General features: G+C 43.7%; 1 protein-coding gene across 4 annotated transcripts in view; it reads right to left on the bottom strand.

Moving 5' to 3' along the window:
* The window catches only part of KANK1 (KN motif and ankyrin repeat domains 1), a 128,983-nt gene that overhangs the window by 103,137 nt on the left and 5,788 nt on the right, over positions 1 to 20,058 (bottom strand). For 3 of the 4 annotated variants that reach the window (XM_063421519.1, XM_063421517.1, XM_063421521.1), the window contains exon 2: positions 3,015 to 3,120. The exons of the other annotated variant lie outside the window; for it this stretch is intronic. The gene's annotated coding sequence lies outside the window, so the exon portion shown is untranslated. The remainder of the gene's footprint in view (positions 1 to 3,014; positions 3,121 to 20,058) is intronic. 4 annotated transcript variants of the gene reach the window in all.

Genomic DNA, 20,058 nt, shown 5'->3' with positions numbered 1-20,058 from the left:
CACCTGTTGGTAAGACACATGATGCAAGAGGAGAACCACTGGCTTACTCCTCTGGTCCCATCTCAGCTGGGCAAGCAGAGGAAGGGAGAGAAAGGGGCCTGGAAGCTTTTAAAAGGCAGAAGATATTTCACTAAACATCTTAAACTTTAAAATTCAGTTAAAGATACAGAATTGATAGATATTATCTCCAGGAGCAGCAGATCTGAAACACTACTAACATTTATCCTTCCCAAAAATGTTTAGTTGCTAGATTTCAAATGACAAAAGCAAATATCTGGGAAAACTCCTCTCTGTGCTCTTTCTCCATCCTCACAGAATATGAAAGCATTGCCCAGATGTCAGTCATCACTGCACATCTTCATGGGTATAACAGAGCAGTAGCTAACAGCAGGCAGCTGGTCTGCCCTAGAAGCATGCCAAGAACACGGATCTTAGGGAATTCCTGTCCCTCACATATTCCTCTCCTTATCTAGGCCTGAAGGCTGAAGCTCCCCATACTTAGGAACAGGCAACATCCTGAGACTTTTAGTCAGAATCAAAATCAACAACAGAGCTCATTTTCCTCTGGCACCAAGTCAAACCCTGGACCAGATCACTTCTTTGCAGCTTGGGCTTCCCATATACACATTACCTAGGTGTCTTTAGGGATTTTCAAGTGGATTTCTTGACCATCTTCCTAGTGATAGTCTGAAGTTTATAACCCTAAAGGATGGGATTTTTGGAAGGGCTGTGGTAGACTCAAAAATCCAGCACTGTTTGGGAATGATCCTCTACACTCTTGACACACTCTGGGTCATAGCTCTGTGGAAGTTATGACATTGAACCAAGATGAGAAAAAAGTCTCCATCATATTTTCAGCTTAAAGCCATGAAAACACAATGAATTTATGAACCCCAGGCTGCACAGTGCTGTTGGGTTGCAGCAGATTGCAACAAGAAGGGTCCTCAAAAGTAATGAACTGCTGAGGGCCATTGCCATGGCAATTCTGCTTCCCTTGCACAAAAAGAAAAAAGAAAAAAAAAAAAGAGGCAGATATGACAGCTCTCATCAGATGCTCTGAATCTATTACTTGAAGAAGAGCTAAAAATAAGGTCATTCTGAATTTACTTCCTGTGAAGCAAACTAATCCAGAATAGCTCCTATGCCTTCAAGAGCACCGTGTTCTAGACAAAACAGTAAACCAGACAATTTAGATGAGAGATGGTAGACAAAAAAGGCATTTCCAAGGACTCAATGACCAGGAAAATTAAATAACCAAGTATATGGCCTCCAAGGAAAAGGACAGATTCCCTCCAAGCCCAGAGTTACACCACTACCTCTCAATAGAACACTTTTCCCCAATTAAACTTCAAACTGAATCATGGTAAGACATTTGTCAGTGTACCTAAGAAAAGAAGTTTGTCCTAGCATAAGAAAGACAAGGGGAGGAGAAGCAGGACACAGACAGTGCTGGTCAGGATGTTCTTCTCTTCTTAAACTCACCTATGGCTTGCATATTCAGCAATGGCATTGATCAGGAACTCTACTAAAGGCAGCATACACAAATGACAACATTTTTTGAATCTTAAAATGGCTTGGCTTGAAAGGGACATTAAAGATATCTAGTTCCAACCCCTTGCCATGGGCAGGGACAACTTTCACTAGACCAGCTTGCACCAAGCTCCATCCAGGCTGACCCTGAACATTTCCAGGGGTGGGGCACCCACAACTTTCCTGGGCAATCTGTTTCAGTGTCTCACCACCCTCATAGTAAAAATTTTTTTCCTAATATCTAATCTAAACCTACCTTCTTTCAGTTTTAATCCATTTCTCCCAGTCCTGTCACTACATGTTCTTGTCACAAGTCCCTCTCCAGCTTTCTTGTAGGCTCCCTTCAGATACTGAAAGGCAGCAATTAGGTCACCTTGAAGCCTTCTCTTTAATAGACTGAACAATCCCAGCTCTTCCAGCTTTTCCTCACAGGACAGGTGCCCCTTCCCTCTAACCACCTTGGCATCTCTCCTCTGGACTCACTCCAACAGTTTCCTGTCCTTCTGTGCTGGACCCCAGAGCTGATCCAGACCCCACTGCAGGTGGGCTCTGAGCAGAGCAGAGCAGAGGGGCAGAATCCCCTCCCTGCCCTGCTGCCCACGGGGCTTTGGCTGCAGCCCAGGACACGTTTGGCTCTCTGGGCTGGCAGTGCCCATGGCTGGGTCATGTCCAGCCTCTCACCCACCAATATTCCTGTCCTTTCTGCCAAAGAATAAGTAGTGAGACTCTCCTTACAATATTAATAGACTCTCTCTCTCCACATACAGAACACCACCACCACTCTCCAAAACCTTAAACACTAAATTTTCATGCTCCAGCTCACAGACACTAAGGTTGTAGTCTAACAACAATCTTTCAAAGTAGATTGGTGAAAACACATGTGTGCACAGTGTGATTGTCACTGTATGTGTCTCCTGAGCTAAAAAATGTCACCTACATGCAAAAGTTCCATCTACCCACACAGTGCAGAAAACATGAAGGTCACCAAGCAATGTGGACCTCAACCAATTCTGCCTGAAAAGTTTCAGGCTCCCATTTGCGAGGGCAGCCAGCAAAAGGCAGGGGAGGGAGAGCACAGCATGGAAATGCAGATGAAAAAGTCAGCACAAGCTTTGCAATGCTGCTTTATCATCTCAGCCTCCAGGTCACCACGGATGAAAAATCACCAGTTTAATTGTCGTCCCACCACCAGCACTGCCGAGCAGAATTTGACTTGTGTGGGACTGTTGGGTTGTTGCAGCAGTTTGCAAATAGTTTGTGCACCATAAAGAGAAACCGACCAGGCACACGCACACACACACTTTAATACTCCTTTGATAATAAGTACTGCTATTCAAAAACAAATCACTACTTCAAGCCACAAGTACTCTCCCATTAGATTGTAAATCCAAAACCCACATAGTGACACAAACCTGATCTGATTTCACTATTTCCTGAAAGAGAAAAAAAAAAAAAAGGAAAAGCAAAGAGTATTAGAAACTTACAGGGCTGTTCGTCCACCGTTTCTCTCTGGCACACGGTACATTATTTAACTGCAGTGCCTGAAACAGTAACTTGACCTCTCTGGGAAGGTGGGCGGTATTATTCAAGCTGAAACATTAGAAACATGCATAATTACTCTGGGTATTCGCCACACATTCTTTCATCCGTAAACCAATATGAATGGAAAAGTCACACTGACACTCCAGGCTTAGATCATATCCCAACCATCAATTACAAAGATTTTGTCATGAGATATCAGGAGAACAAAATTTCTTTGAGACAAATTTTCTCTGGACTTAACTGTGCACATGTTACCAAGATAAAATGTCAGTGCTGCCAGCTCAAAGCCAAGACTTCAGGAGGTTAAACCACGAATTTTGAGCTTTCTGTCCCATCACTGACAATACTGTAATTTTGTTTTCCTTCAACCCCACAAACCCATTGCATCCATTATGTGCCACCTTTGGGGATGCCTGCTGTACCACCAACCACATCCCATCATTCATCACCCACCCGTTCCTGCAGGGTGATGCACACACACCTGCGTGGTGCCTGCCTGCTCCTCAGCAAAGCCAAGGACCCTTGGCAGTGGTATAATAACCCACTGGAAGGTAATCAGGCAGATGAGGCAGCAAGAAAAGAGACCATGTTTATTCCTGACTCCAGAGGCATCCACAGCTCACTGTGCTTATGGCAGTTCCCCCTTCACACCAAGCACACTGAGTGTCCTCTGCATATAGCCTTGTCTTCCCCTCAAGGATAAAGCAGCATTCACCTTTCAAGTTTTGGGTGGCAGAACCACAAGAAAAATTAAATACTACAAGCCAATATCCACAGCTGGAGCTGTGAAATACATATTTTCAGTACTTTTAAGGCTTTCAGTACTTTGTAAGGCTAACAACACAAATTTTTTTTTCTGAAGAGGGAGAAAATGCTGTTCACAAGACAGAAGAACTGCACACACATGTCAAGTAACAGTGTCCTCTAGCTAAGTTCTATATTCTTCAAAATCAAGACCTGGTTGCACTCCTGGCCAAGTGAGATGCAGCAATATCTGTAGCTTTTCTGAACCCAATTGCCCCTGAACTTATTTTGAAACCAACACCTACACAACTGATCTGACTGATCTGACTAGCCCCTTGCTACAATGGAACTTCCAGAGTTCTTGATTCAGCCCCTTCCACTCTTGGTGCTTGGCACAGATATAGGTGGAACACAAGGTACTCATTTCAGCTAATTCCCCAGGCACTAGAAACAATGCATACATCTCGAACACTGTCCCAGCAAAGATACATGAATAATTCTAGATTCATTCTTCTGTTTTGTTTTCAAGCACTCCAGCTCCCTGCATCTCCAGTTCATCATTATATACTTCCAAAACTTTGGAAATCGTAGCAATGCATGCAGTGAAGCACCTCTTGATACTTAAAAAGTCAGATTTTGTAGTATCAACAATGTGTTTTCCCTTCATGCAGGATAACCACGTATGTCAGGGAATACAAGTTGCAACAGTAACCTCATACAAAGTAAAACTTCAGGGCAGTATTTTCCACATGTACTTGAAATCTCAAGGTATGAAAATTGGTCAATATTAAGTTATTTTGGCCATATAACCAGAACTTGCTGGAGATTTTTTGGTATGTTTTAAATACACTTTTGTAAACAATGGTTTATGCAGAGTGTACTTTCTAACACACATGTGAAAAATGTGGACAGCTTTATTTTGAAGAGTCTCTTCCTCCTCCACATAAACTAAAAAAAAGTTAAGAGACAACAGAGAAACCATCTTAAGTCTTACTTAAAATATCTGTTCAAAAGGTCTGAGGTATCCAGTGAAAATGCTTTAGGTCAAACAAAAGGGGCTTGTGGTGAAGAGAGGAAACAGAACAAAGATAAGAGTTTGCATCAAACGTTGGATGCAATCATTTCATTGCCACTGTTTAAGGGCAGGAATTTCTCCAGTCTGTTTCAGTATTTGCTGTTCCAGCAAACACAAATAAAGGGAAAAGTCAGGATTATAGTTTAAGATTCCAGTTTCGAAGTAGTTTGATAACAACCTTCCCCAAGTCATTCCCCTGGGAAAGGGTTGCTAGAGAACAGAGCTAATTAGGGCTTGTCAGTTAATCTCTCTCTCCTGCTTTGTTCAGAAAACCTGGACAAATAACTTATCCATGGATAGACCTGGGGGCTTTTCAAAAATATTTTGTATTCCACAGCAAGCTTAGGCACATTGCATAAACATCTGGAGTACGCACTAGAAACATGAACACCTCCCTGCTCTGCCCTGCAGCGTCTTCATGACACTTTCATCAGCAGTGACAGAAATAAACCAGTATTATTGTGGGCTTCCATCCAAGAAAATGTTGTCATGTATAGCCTGTCTGTACGCACACCAGGATTTGGGGTAAAAAAAAGGAGGGCTAATTCAGGTGCATAAGCAAATGTTCCAGTCTTCCTTCTCAGTACTTAAGTTCTGAGAGAAAGAAGGGAAAAAAGAGCCTTGTAACATTACTAAAAGAGAGACTATTTCCAGAATTATTGTAGACTAAACTGCTTTGGGGGGAAACAGCAGTGAAAAACTGTTACAGCAGTGAAAAAGATATTTTCATATTTTCCCTGGAGGTGCAGTCCGGTTTGGAAGTGCTGTTAGCATACAGAAGGTAAGAAAAAAATCATCCTGAGGTACTCTGGCACTACCCCAGACCAAGAGCACAGAGAAAACCACAGACACTGTATGAAACAGGGGCACCTACAAAACATCCCTGCTCTGTTGACCATGCCAGGGCCCAGGACCAATAAACCAGTTGCTCACAACAGAGCAGATACTTTGATACCACATTTCACAGCGTGGCTGTATTGGGGCCAAGAATCTACTTGCTCTGGGAGCTGAGCTATATATAAGGAGGGAAAGGTACACAGTTCTCTCTAGCATGCTTTCCCCAGAGTCCTAGAAAAGCAACATCTGTGCCTTCAGTTTCACTGCAATTCTACAGGCATCTTTGCAGTCTATCAAGCCTAACCACTGAGCAATTTTTTGTGTATTTATTTTTCAAATCTGTAGAGCTCTACCTTACCCTACTTTACAGAAACTGCATAATAGGTTCAGTTTAGCTACCTCAAAATATTACCACAAAAACAGTGTCTTTTCACTGCTGCTCCACAGGAGAGCACTGACAGCTTCTGGTAAGAAAGACAAAAGCAGTAGCAAACAACCAGTGTGATAAACTACCATTCACATTTTACTCCAAGCAGTAGTAATTAGTCATTCAAAAACACACAAAATCCATGCATGTGTTAAACATGAAAGAAGCTGTCCTGAGAGCTAGATGCTCTGAGATCACATTTCAAAGCAGTGCAGTATCATTCTGTTAATCTTTTGGGAAAACCAGCATGGATATTCTGCTGCAATGTAATTAAGGCAGGAATTCCAGCCCCTCCATTGTGACCTCTGCTGAAACCCCAGGGGTCAAGAGTAGTAGCCTGTACCCTGCTACAGTGCTAATACAGCTGTACTATAAACAAAAAACCTCCTGCAACAATAGGACCAACAAGTTTCAGCGAGGGAAAGGGGGGACATGTAGATACACTCAAAGACACTGCCACAAAACAGCTTCCACCACAATTGTAAGGGAAAAGTTGCTTTTCTAAAGGTAGTTGCAAAAATTTGATTTTTACTGTGGAAAAATGTCAACATATTTACTTTCATGTTTTCTTGTCATCAAATATCCATGCTTATCAAAACAGCAATTAAAGACTTGCTTTCTTAGAGCAATGTTTAGTGAACAAAATGAAGCAAAGGGAAAGACAGCTTCTGGCTGTAACAGCAAAGTTCTACACAGAGAGGGAGGGTTTGGAGAAAGTGTTGTGTTTTTTAGCCCCTGAGGCACAGTAACTTCCTGGGAAAACCTCATGGGCACCAGCAAAGCTGCAGCCTGCAGTGACAATGCTGATGCTTGCCCTTCATATGCAGAATGAAATATGAAGTCATGTCCTGTGTCCCCAACACCTCCCAGCAGTGACCCACAAGGATGGCACCAGCCTAAGGACAGCACGGAGAGGCAAAGTGTGTGAGGTGGGAATGGCAACACCCAGCTCTGCAAAGGCCCTGTCTGCTGGAAACTCTAACTGAACTCTGCCCAGAGTGCTTAACTTAGGCTGTCTCGGGTGGGCCAGCATCAAATCATGCAAAGAGATAATCAGGTAGGTTTTTTTTTCTCGTTCTTACCCTCTGCAATTTGAGAGCAGTGAAAGAGGACACCACCTAGCAAGAAGGTTGCTAATTAATTCCTCCTCACCCTGGCATTGCAAAGCTTCTAGCTGCAAAGTACCTGCTTGTCTAGGAATAAGTACTTGATAGAATTTTAAGAAGCGACTCCATTTGTTTTGAAAAATGCCACTAAAAAGACAAAACCATCTCAAGACTTTGTCTATTAGCAGCGAGGAAAAGTGAAAATAAAGCACCATGGCTCCTGTCTGCCTAATCTTCAGGACACCAACTTACCCTGCAACTCAGCAAAGTGAGTTTGGTGGGAGGTCAGCAAGCCAAAGGCATGGATGCTTTCAAACGTATAATGAGAAGGGCTCTCATATCTCTTAGTTGAACAAGTCTCCCTGAAATAAACTATTTCTGAACAAGTTACAACAGGGTAGAGATGCTTTGCTGTAAGGGCAGGACCAGAATGCAGTTGCAAGTGACATGCCAGTTTAAGACATGGGTAGCTAGCACACTTTTAAACCAAGGAAGCAAGACTCTGTTGTTTTAAGTGTCAGTCATCTTGGATCAAGGGCTAAAAAAGAGATGTTTGGATGTAACACTAAAAGAGATGAGTCACACAGAAGAAACAATGGAAAAACACTCCACAAAAAAGAGTTCAGCACACTTTTCACACTATGTATCTCAGGCATTCTGCAAAGACTGCTCTGTTAGTACTATCACAATATAAATAACAGAAGTTCCAATAGCAAAAGTCAAAACTCCGGGCTGTCTCATTAGGCAGAGACATCAAGAAGTCAAGCATTCTCTGAAACATCTGCACTCAGCTGTTGCATTTTGGAGTGGCAAAGGAACACCACAATCATTAAAAATGTAAATAAAACATCCACCTTCCTTAACAAAGACTCAATAACCCAACATGTGTTTCTCCTTTTCATTCCATTTATGACTGAGATGTCCCTCATTTTAGCTAGGACCAAAACCATGGAGTTATTTCAGTTAACATTTTGGGTGGGTTTTTTAATGAGGAAGGTCAGCCATAAACTTGTGCCACACCCAAAGTAGCTCTGATCTCACTGTCCTCTTCCAGTTACATTAGTAGCTACCAGCACTACTTCCCTTCATCTTTGCTTTATTCACAGTGGAGCAGGAGCACCAAGACCACATCTTCACAACTGCATGAGTACAGCTGGGCAACAGGCCAACTGGACAAACACAGGCAATGGAAACAATCTTTTTTTGCGTGTGTTATCACCCTCTAGATACACAGAGCTCAATGCACTGGAGATGTGCAGCCGAGCCAGCTGTGTTTTCTCACACATTTTTCATCCCTTTGTCCCCATCATTTTCTTTCTACCCACCTACACAGCAATTTCAGTCACCTGTTTTCCCCCGAGAGAAAAAAATTATAGTTTCTGGTCTTACAGCACACAAATTTCATTGAAATCTGAGAAGCAAGAATGTTCTACTTTGTTTGAACCTGAAGACACCTGCAGCTCAGTCTCAGGTGAGCAATTCAGAGCCAACAGTAAGAAAATGAAAATGTCAAGGACCAGATACTACCTTAAAACAAACCAGACTTTGTGCTGGGCAAACAATAGGAATACTATTTGTTTTGCTTTCTTTCCTTTTAAAGCAGAGACCTTCACTGTAAGATATATAATTCTAGGTTAATGAGTCCCTCTCTTCAAGCTCCTCTCTGACAAACTGACTGGCTTGAAGCCCTTCTTTGGACAAAGAATCAGGAAGAGGTTATTTAAAAGACCCTGAAGATGCAGCAAGCTGCATCAAGAACACTGATCCAGAACCCAGGCTGGATAAGCAGCTGCCCTCTGGTTGATTACCAGGCATTTCACACCAAGGCTATTCCATTTGAAGAACATCACAGAGAACAAAAGGCACAGGGACACATTTCCCACTACATTCTGTTACTTCTTCTCAAAAGCAATATAATGCCGTGTTTTTTGAGTGTGAAAATGAGGGCGAGTCCTCCTGTACTTGGAATAAACACACTTGTGCACATTCCTTCCTCTCACGCTGTGTACATCTCTCTTGGCACTGCAAGCTGTTGCGAGATGACTCAGCTTGTTACTGATTAACATCTCACTTTATGTCTTTTCCGTGTGCCTCAATCCATCAGGCATCCTGACACCATGCATTTCTTTCCATTTCGCCCTCGGGTGTACCAGACAAACACGAACCCAATAGCTCAGAGTTCACCATGCACCACCAACTTACTTCTCCCCTCTCCAGAGCACAAGCCCTCCTTCAAGCTGCACAGGGCTGCAGCACATTTCACACCCCCAAAGGCACTGCAGGCTGCAGAAAAGGGTTTGCCACCCCAGATTTCCACAAATCCAAAGGACTGCCTTCCTTTCCTTCCATGTGGGGTCAAGAGGGGGTGTCAGGTCGGATATCTCCAGATACCTGAGAGATTCTGGTAGCTGAGCCACCATGCAATGCATCATCCATTTGTTTCTGGAGAGCAGGGCCTGGCCTTCCTGCCCAGAGAGAGTGTGTGTGCACATATGGGGTGGGGAATAACTTTAGAAACGTGGAACCTTAGAAATGAACATTACTTTAGAAACTTTAGACTGAGAAACATGGCACTTCAAGTCAGAAAGCAGGAAAAAAATGCATACTTCAGTTTTGGGTATGTTTCGCCCAAATGCAATATTTATAGGAAAAAAAAACCAAACCCAACCTGTTCCTAAATAGTGAAGAGAATGTGTCCATCCTTCATAATGGGACTGCTGTCAAATAGTCATCTAGAGCTGTGTGCCCTCATGGACAAAAGGAACCAACACCCTCGCCCCCAAGAAGCTTTCTTGTAGCTGCTTCTAAAAAGTGATGTTACCCAGCCACCACCTCACTGCCTTGCACCCTGACCTCCCCACTCCCACCTTCTCCTCAGGCATCAATACAACCTCACTCAGCTTTATTTCCCCACAGAACACATTCCCTAGCTGAAGACCACCTCCACCTGTGCCTGCAGCTCACGCTTCTCCCACCAGCACTGGCACCTGCACAGACCCGTCCCAAAAACAGCCCCTTACCTGTGTTCCAGGGAACAAAGGAACCCCAGGCACAGGATCTCACCCCTCCTCTCTCTCTAATCCCACAGCATGGCATTCCCAATAAAATGTTTGCAAACACACCGACACACAAGCCGTGAACGCTGCCAACTCCTGCCCAGGGGGGTCTTACTTCACTGCATTTTTGCATGGCACGGTGAGCACCTGCAAACCCTGCAATTCCCAGAAGCTCTGAGAGCAGTGCACAGGTGAAGTCACATCTCTGCAGTGTCACAAAGGCCAGTGCAGGGCCAAGTGACATCAAACTGTCTTTCAGAGACAGAGGCACAAGAGGAGGCAAGGAGACAAGTCACTGTCAACACTGGAAGCTTGTTTGCTGCTTTCAAAATCGTACCAGGGGATAAGAGCTAAGAGATCTTTTGCCACCTGCATGAAACTTGCTGGCACACTTGATCTCATTTCCAAATGTGATCTCTCACAGTCCATGCAGGCTTCTCTGAAAAATTAGCAGTGTCAACCCCAGTTTTATTCAAGTTATAGCCAAAAATCGCTCCTGTGCAAGGACCACTCTGCCCCAATAAATAGCAGACAATATTTACATACGCATCAAACCCACAGTTTGGCCAAAAAAAAAAAAAAGTTAATTCACCCAAGAGCGCTTTGATCCTCTGACAAATCATTTCCTGATTAAAGCTGAAACAACAAAAAGGACTTTGGACACCAACCAGCTGTCACACTTGTGTTGTGAGCTGGCACTAAATCCCACAAAGCCTGGGAGGAAAGATTTAGGTGGTGGGAGGGGAGCAAACGGTCTATTTGCATTCACAGCATGCAAGTTCCTTCTGGAAAGGCAATTCCTTCTCCTGCTACCTATCTGAAGCAAGCCAAGAGAACAGGGATCCATCAAAATTCACCAAAAGGAAAGCAAGCAACTGCAGGACACTTCAGCAGTACTGAACTATTGCAAAACTTATTGGATGTACTACAGCTGGGGGAGTTGTATGTTAGAGGAGTTTCTTGTTTTGTTTTGTGTTTTTGCTTTGCCCTCCAAAGGATGTTTAGAAACTGAAGAATTTCCAAGTGCAATGACCCATCTGAAACCTTTAGGCCTGAGCTGAGTGAGAGGAAAACAAAAAATGAGCTTAACAAAGATCTGACCAGCTGGGAAAAGTGAAGGCAGAGCTGAGGTTTAGTAATCATCACTTTTTTTCTTACTAAAGCATTCACAGTAACTTGTAACCATAAAAAAAAAAGTCCTGATGCTAGCAGACTTCTTTCAACATTCTTCATCAGATAGTCTCCCAGTTATTAATATTTTCCCGTGCTTCTTCTGGCAAATAGAATATTTGGCAATTAAAAAGAAATGCAGCTTGGGGGAATGAAGATTAGAAGCATATTTTGCTACATAGTTCTGGTATGACGAACTCTTAATTGAAAAAAAAAAAAACAACAAAACCCAAACATTATTAATCCAAGGTGTTGAAAGAAACAGTCCACAAAATGAAATAATTTCTTCCAATCTTCAGCTTCATTTTAACTGATGTGTTTTATTACCAGGCTTTGAGAAATTGGTTCTACAATCTCATTAAATCAGTAGGCCATAATACACAAAATAAACAAGAAGAGACTGACTAACCCTTGAGATGCTCTTGGTATCTTGGTGTTTATTAACTTACTTTTACTAGAGATGTCATAAAACTGAACTCCTGAAATCTCTCCTTGTGACAGACTTGTTACTTTTCTATTCTTTGGCATTAAAACAAGTTTTCTGGGCAGTCAACTCTCAGATGTGCTGCTTGACCTGCCACCTGCCTATTTCCAGCGAGATCAGTATCTTCAAACTTCATAGCACAAAGGGACCAAAGCTTGATAAAAACTCATGCCTGGCCCTTTGAACTGCCTAACGCCAGATCCAGAGCTGACATTACCGCAAGCCTTTCACAGGGCTCTGTTGTGATGCAAATAAAGTACAATCCCCAGACACAGAAAAGTCATTAAACCGGAATTAGGAGTTATAAGTAACTGGCAAACTGAGAGAAAAATCTGGGTTAAAAGGAACACTGAGGAAAGACCTGCTAAGAGAGTGGGGAAGGGCTGTGCAGCTACACTTGAGGAAACAGGAGACAGGTATGAGGATGCAATGCTCTGTGCAGCTCCCACCGCAGGCTCAGCGTGAGCCAGGCACTCACACCGCCCTTCTCCCCCTTCCAGGCTGTGCCATCCAGCCCTGCCCGTGGGCTGAGAGCGCTGGCAGCATTTTCCCTCTGCAGCCTTTGGCCAGCGGCCGGCAGAGCAGGCTAATGCCAGCAGAGAGCCAGCTCTGTGTGCGCCCTGCAGCCCGGGCCAGCAGCTCCCAAACGGGGAATTGAGCAAACAGGGCGGCAGAGAACACTCACATGCTGTTAGGTCAGGAGTTAAAATATCTCAGCGACCTGCAGCTTCCATCGTGAGCAAGGGCTGATAAATCCCAGAGCCAAAGTGAATGCGAGCTCACCTACAAAAAAACCCATCCTGGCCCTGATGTAATTTCTGTCGCTTCCAATGGGCAGCAGGACAAAAGTAAAGAGGGTAAAAAACCCCCAAACAAACAACAATCACCAACCAAAAACCCAACGAAACCACCATGATGTAAAATGAAGTTTTCAAGAAGGGATCAAAGAAATGGATTGCTGTAATGGAGACTTCCTAGATCAGAGGGGAGCTCAGCATGCCAGCACAGCAAGAAAAATACTGCCCCTTTTTTTGGTGGTAAAAAGCCATAAAGCTAGGAACCTCTTTGTAACTCCATCCTCAACATTAGCACTACTCATCTCATCCATCAGCACCTTCCAACTTGAGTCCTGACTGGGCCATCCAAGAGGAATCTCAAACCTATCGTGCATCCCAGCCTTCTTTCCACAGTAGCAAAACACAAATCATACAGGAATAGCCCCAACACAGACTGGGGCTATTCCTGACCCAGAACATATGTGACTTAGCATGTTAACAGTTAAAGGAAATCAAGAGATCTGTTAAAAACAGAAAAGTCACAGATAAATCAGCCTAGGAGAGTGTTCACAGCTAAGAAAACACCAGATTGCTGCAGCAAGCAGGAAGCACTGCTTTGTGCCACAGGCACAGCTGGTCACAGCCCGTGGTCAGAGGAGAGGGCAGGGAGAGGGCTGAAAATAAGAGTACTCACTAAAGCAAGCGAAGCACTTCAGCATTTGTGACCCCGGCCACTATGTGGTCTATCTCAGGTTGTATTCTGCTGAGAAGACGATCAAAATGCAAGTTCTCAGACACTCAGGGACAAGACAAGGTCATGCCAACATTCCTTGCCAGAAAAAGCTCTCTCTGCACACTGCCAGGAAGTAGTATGTGTACCTTTTATTAGCTACACAAACTTTCGTTGCAATGCTGAGCCTGGCACTTGGTACTAAGAATTGTCCAGCATATCTTGCTTTTTCCACTTCCAAACTAGAATATTTTGTGAGACTGCAAAAGCCTACAAAGTCATGGCAGTCCCCCACTGCTGCTGTGTCACAGTGAGAGGCAGCTGTGTCTTTCCTCCCCACCCCTACCCTCCACTTCCAATAACAAGAAAAGGAATTACACTACTGGCTCATTACTCCTGCTCCTGCAACAGCCCCATGAGACAAAGCTCAAAACTAGCAGAAATTTGATGACAGGCTGAAAATATGAAGCAAGGACAGTTTCTCAAGAAAAAGTTATACTTGTCAGATTAGACAGAGGAGCCTGAATTCTGTCAGAGACAGCTCTTTCACTTCTCCCTTTTATTTCTTCCATTTTCTTCTTGGTGACCTCCCCCCTTTTCTGTATTGTCTTGAAGACTTTGATTTGAACAGAGCCAGCATTCAGGGGCAGGGTGAAAGAGGAGGAGCAGGCATGACTTGATGGGCACTGAACAAAGTGTGTGCTAGATAGAGAAGTTACAGGAAATAAAAGGAGTCCGGAGAGCTGAGACAGAGGAATAGCAAAAGCATGAGAACAGCCTAGATGCTTCACAGACATGTCTGGGCAAACGTTCAAGGCCACGAGGTAAAACTGCTAGAAGCCAGGAGTTACATTATGCTTCTTTGTAGTTCGGTAAAACCTACCCTGAACATCTCCAGGGAGGGACCCATGGGCAGCACCACAACTTCCACTCAATGACTTGCTCAGAGATGGGAGAAACCAGCTGTGCTAGACATCCAGGACTCCCGTAATCCCTCTTAATCAATAAGCAGCTGGTAATCAACCAAGATGAGGCAATGGGCACAGATGGGCAATGGACTCACAAGCTTAGTCAGGAGGGTGGCTGGCCAGCACGGGCTAGTTAGAGCTGTGCATTGAACATGTTTAACCTCCAGTATCAAAACCAGTATTTCTAGCAGGGATATCTTCAGCCTCTTCATATCTCTGCAATGCAGTCAGAAACTTTCTGGTAACTCTCAAAGTTATTCACCTAATTCTCCAAAACCAGCAGGAAGTTGATTTCAATTTTTCTGAGAAGACTGTGCTGAAACCCATACTGCCAGGAGCTGCTTGGCTATCCTGCTCTGGGCACGTGATTTCTCTGTGTGGCAGGCTAGGCAGGTGGGCAGAAGTGCCATTTCAGGTGTCAGACTTGAATTTACCTCTGTATTCAATCAAAACCACCTCAGAAATGGTCAGCCTCTTTCTAGCAAAAGCCAGGATAACATACTGCAGTTAAATCCCTACCTGAAAGCCACCATTGCTTTAATTAGATTCAGTCAAATCCAGGTCTTTGCAGTCTAGACATGGTTTAGCAAGTGCTTTTATGTGAATAATTCATTGAGAGAGAACACATGTTAAGTTCTATCTGGAGCTTACCTCAGTTTTGGCAAAAAAATAGCTGGATTTTGACAGTCCAAACACAGCCCAACCTAATGATTCAAGCACTGGTCCAAGGGAAGATTTTACTTGACAAAGCAAGGAAAATGTTTCTCCTTGGGCCTAATGCTTTTCTAAAGTTTAGCCAGCTACAAAAGGCTTTTCCATTCAGAGCAAGAGCATTAAACAGGACGATTTTGCAACACAGCACAGACATGAATCTTGAGGCCAATACAGAATACAGACTCCATCCCTTACCTTGGCCTCTTCTGCAATCTCTGTAATACTCTGGGTTTTAGACAAAGGTCCAGAGACTAACAGAAAGGAGAGAAAAAAAGCACGTATGGAGTAACTACTGCTTCTGACCTATGGTAGATAAACACTGGTCACACACCTATTCACAGCAACTTAATGCAGGAATGTCAGGGCAGCCTTGTGGCTTGACAACTTCTGCACTGAAATCAAGGTGATGAGATGCTCCAGCTCCAACAAACCCAAACTGGCTAAGCTTTAATACAGACACAAAATTGCTGTTGTCTGACAGAAAATATGTTAGTGCTCCTAGCTGTGTATAAATACATTATTTTTTATTTGCTCAAAGAATCTCTGGCTTAATCTCTGGCAAATAATCTCTGCAGTGGTAAGACACAGGAAACAGCCCACTGTTTCTGAAGACAGGATGGGCAGGAAGGTATCTTACCAAGAACCAAAAAAAAAAAAAAAAAAAAAAAAAAAAAAAAAAAAAAAAAAAAGAACCAGCTGGTTCTTCCACAGGACATCGATATCACAGGCCAGACACTCCTGCTCCTTGCAATGAGACTCTCTCATCACTGATGAAAGACTAGGTGTAGCTGGACATTGTGGCAAAAGAATATTAGGCAGTTCAATTAGCAGTTGTACTTGAATGGTATGCATAAAGCAACCCATAAATCGTCTCATTTTCAACTCAAGAGTTGAAGACAATTGTTATTTTCTGAAACATAATGAGGAGACAACCCCGGCTCACTTTTGTGATGCAAATTAGCAAGTTGCTTGGAGGAAGAGGTGGGGAGGAAAAGTCTTTTAACTGAAATGACAATGAAGCTTCCTCCCTACACAATAGTCGCAGACTCCAGCTCCAGTGGTGTCTCCTCCAGGACCCCACCATTCTCCTTCAGCACTGCCAAACCTCCGGCTCCTGACTCCTCATGCTGCACCCATCTGCCGTCTCAGACTCACTTGTAGCCCCCAGAGAGACCTTGACCCACCCAGGACAGCCACCAGGTGTGTCAAACCAGGGACAAGAGCCGCCGCTCCTCCGTGAAGATGCCGCTAAATACAAAAACTTTTTCACGCGGCAGCGACAGCCTCCGAAAGCAAAACACCATCCCAAACGAAAGGCGGCTGAGGAATGCGAGCTATGCGGCAGGGGGGCCGTGATGGACATAAAGGGAGGAGAGGAGCAGGCAGGCTGCTCTCACAGCAGCGGGTTCATCCCAGAGCAGAGGAGCAGCTCCGCCGCCTCCCTGGTCCCACTGTGCGCAGGCAGAGCTCGGGAATGCGAGCGATGCGGGCCGGGGGCCAGGGGGCTTTGCTGCCCCGACAGAGGCTGGGAGGGGTACCCGGGAAGGAAACAAGGAGACCGAGAGGCACCTGGGGCTGCTGAGGAGGTGCAGGGCTCCTTTTAAGGGAGGGGGGCAGTCTACGGAGGGCTCAAAACGCTCAACTGCAGCCTGCGAAGCAACAAAGGTCCCTTCCAGTCACCCCGTGCTTGTGGAAACAAAACCTCAAATGTAGCTTTGCAATAAAACTGTCATTATTCCCTACCAGCTGAAACAAACAGCAGGCCCTCCTGGTTTTTTAGCTAGTTGCTGGTATGAAAAATATACCAGCATTAAGAGTAACAAATCCATGCAGTTAACACATCTTGAGCCAGGGATTTAATATTCAGTACATGCACAAACTTTCTCCAAACTTTCTCTCCACCAGGCTAACGAAAGATGGAATTGCTACAGGTAACAGCCCTGAAACCCTGTCAAGTCTGCTTCAGCCAAAACCCCTTACCACGTGAACAATATTCTGTCAGCTGCTTATAAGATTCCTGAAGAATTCCATTTATTTCCTTGATCCCCACATCCCAGTCCAAGCACTGAGTGACCGAGCACGGCCTGGCTGGAGCAGGTTCCAGGAGTGCAGCTATCTCCCACTGCCGGGTCCCAGAGAGCACTGACTGCATCTCCTCAGCACAGCACAACTCGTGACAGTCATGATGCGTGCACAGACACAAAGAAGGGTTTGTTTTCCTTAAATTTCCTCAGTGAGAAGGCTCCCCCCTCCCGGCAGCCGCTAGCATTTTCATCATCCTGCAACGTTGCTTAAAAACATGACAGTGGGCACAAGCAGCAGTAGGGATGGGATGAGGAGCTGCAAGAAAAACACAAAAGGGAGAAAGACTCAGTGCTAAACCACAGATGGGATCAGGACCGAGGCAATTTCCACTACACCCCATAGAACCCTTGTCTATCCAAAATAACCCCATGCACAAAGCAGCCCGTAACACCACAACAACAAAGTAAGAAGTATACATCAAGTTTGTAAGCCCAGTTAAATGATGCTGACAAGATACATAAACTGCAATAATCATGCCTACATCATTTCCAGCACCTCTTTGTTTCAGAGAGATTTCACCTCGGTCTTGCAGGTGATTATATCTCACCTTCGAATGTTACTGACCTGTCATGCACAGAAATGTGCCTGAGCAGGCTGCTGGTAAAATGTAAGTTGAGAAAATGGCCAGTGATGCCAGAATAAGACTAGCATTCATTTGAAAAAAGAAAACCCTTCAAGAGCTTATCATCAGGGAAAAAAAAAAAAAAAAGAAAAAAAAAAAGAAAAAAAAAAAGAAAAAAAAAAGAAAAAAGAAAAAAAAAAGGCAACTCGAAAGTTTAAGAACTAGTTCAGCCCCACATATCAGGAAGGAATGGAACTTAAGCTAAAAATCTCTTCTTGTGTTGCATTTTCCAAATCTTAAGATTAGTCTGGGAAAAAGACTATTGTTTTAAAAGTGAAGTTATTAATTGAAAAATGTGAAGTGTGGTTTTAAAGAAAAAATGCCATAAAGCAGCTTAATTCTAATCATGTTCCTGTAAATCCAGACGGGACACCTGAAAAGAGCCAGATGACGTTCAATGCCTTAAAAAAATGGAAGAAACAAAAAATAAAACCTGTCTCCCCTGCTCAGGAACTCTAGCATTTTACAATTTGGTTTGGATTTTTCCCCCTCCTCTCTCTGTTTTGGTTTGTTTGTGCAAAACTAGGTATCATGAACAGAGTTTAGAACAATTTCAAAACTCATGTTTATATGAACTTCATTGTGAAGCAGTTTCAAAACTGAGTAGTGACAACTGCTTTTCATTCAGCAAGCCCTTTTTTCTTTTGCTAGACTTCACAAGACAAAGTGCTACTGCCAGACAGCTGAAAAATACAGAGCAGCAAGAGAAGGGCTCTGAAAAATCACAAGGAGGCTATAGAAATTCTGCTTCAATATAGCTGTAAAGTCCCACCTTGGTTAAAGCTGCATGATATTCATAACATCCAGATCAAGTTTTGACAACTGTGCTCTGCTTTGTTAGGATCTCTCCAGCCATTCTGTACCCATCTTTTACTTCTGCTCTCTTGTGCACTTACAACACACAGAACAAAAAAGCTAAGCCTGGCCTGCCAAATTACTTCTGCTTCCTGTCCCTGTTTGCCCCAGAAACCCAATTACAAAGTTAACTCATGCTAATGGAGCCTGAAGGAACGTGCACTCACACTCAGCTACATGACGGGTGGCAGTGAATGAACAGCCCCGATTTTCACCCTGGTTTGGTATCTGAAATGTAAACAATGCACACTGAAGTTATCTGCTGCAGAATGGCAGCTACATCTGGGTGTATCTGTGGCTAATTGGAGTGAAAAGTCAGATTCCAGCACATGAGTCATCACCCACTAGAGCACAGTCCTTAAAAACAAAACAAACAAACAACCCCCCACAGCAGGATTGATTCCTGATAGAAACAGTTTCTACTCTGAAGATTCAGCTAAACTAAACCTTCTCTTAGAAGGTATTTTGCTGTGTCTATTGAGGTGGATATACCCTGGGGGAAAAAAAAGCAAGGCCCTGCTCTAGTGCAGCCCTCCAAAAACTGAACTGTAGTGGGAAGTAGATTTTATATCTTAATAAAGGATCCTGCAGAATTGAAACAGTACAACCTAACTACTAGCAGGTGGGTTAATAACAAAGCACTGGTCAGAAAATATCCTTAAACTGAGTTTGCCAAGCTGCAAAACTGAGGATACTCTCTTTCATTCTGATTTCTCTTGCTGGAAGTCTGGAAATTGGGAGAAAAATTCGGCAATATTGTTTCATTTAATAACTATGCATGAGTCGAGTGCCCCTGCGTTTGCCTCACAATCAGTATCTTGACTCTCCTTTGTTACTTTTCATAATCTTATTTTAAAACACTCAAAAGTGTCTACGTAGATAGAGAGAAAGGCCCTAATCTGAACATAAATATTACTTTCCTCAATCACTGCACTTCTTGGCAAATTCCCTCTGGAGAAATACTCAAGAGCCACATAAAACACTCATGTATTTATCTTTCTTTCGCTATCCAAAGTAGATTAGCTTGGTATGACTCTCGGAGATCCTCTGCATCGAGATATGCTGAGGCAGAGATGAAAACAGCATAATTGGCAGAGAGCTCACTATTGTCTGAGGTCCTTGGGGGCTTCTTGACACAGCTGTTCCAAAACAGCTCAGGAATTAGCACCATCCTTTTCTCATTTAACAGCTCATGAAGTGAATGAAAACACTGCGATGGAAGCCCCACCATGCACGGCCGTGTTTATGCACCTAAACAAACACATTCAACCTCTGACATTGTCTCACTCGAGGGAAGACTTCCAGCCGCTAACCGGGAAAACAGTTGTGGAAAGAGA

The sequence above is a fragment of the Prinia subflava genome, chromosome Z, assembly GCF_021018805.1.
Source record: "Prinia subflava isolate CZ2003 ecotype Zambia chromosome Z, Cam_Psub_1.2, whole genome shotgun sequence".
Lineage (NCBI taxonomy): Eukaryota > Metazoa > Chordata > Aves > Passeriformes > Cisticolidae > Prinia > Prinia subflava.
The sequence above is the reverse complement of the archived record's forward strand: the minus strand, read 5'-3'. Positions and strand labels throughout refer to the sequence as shown.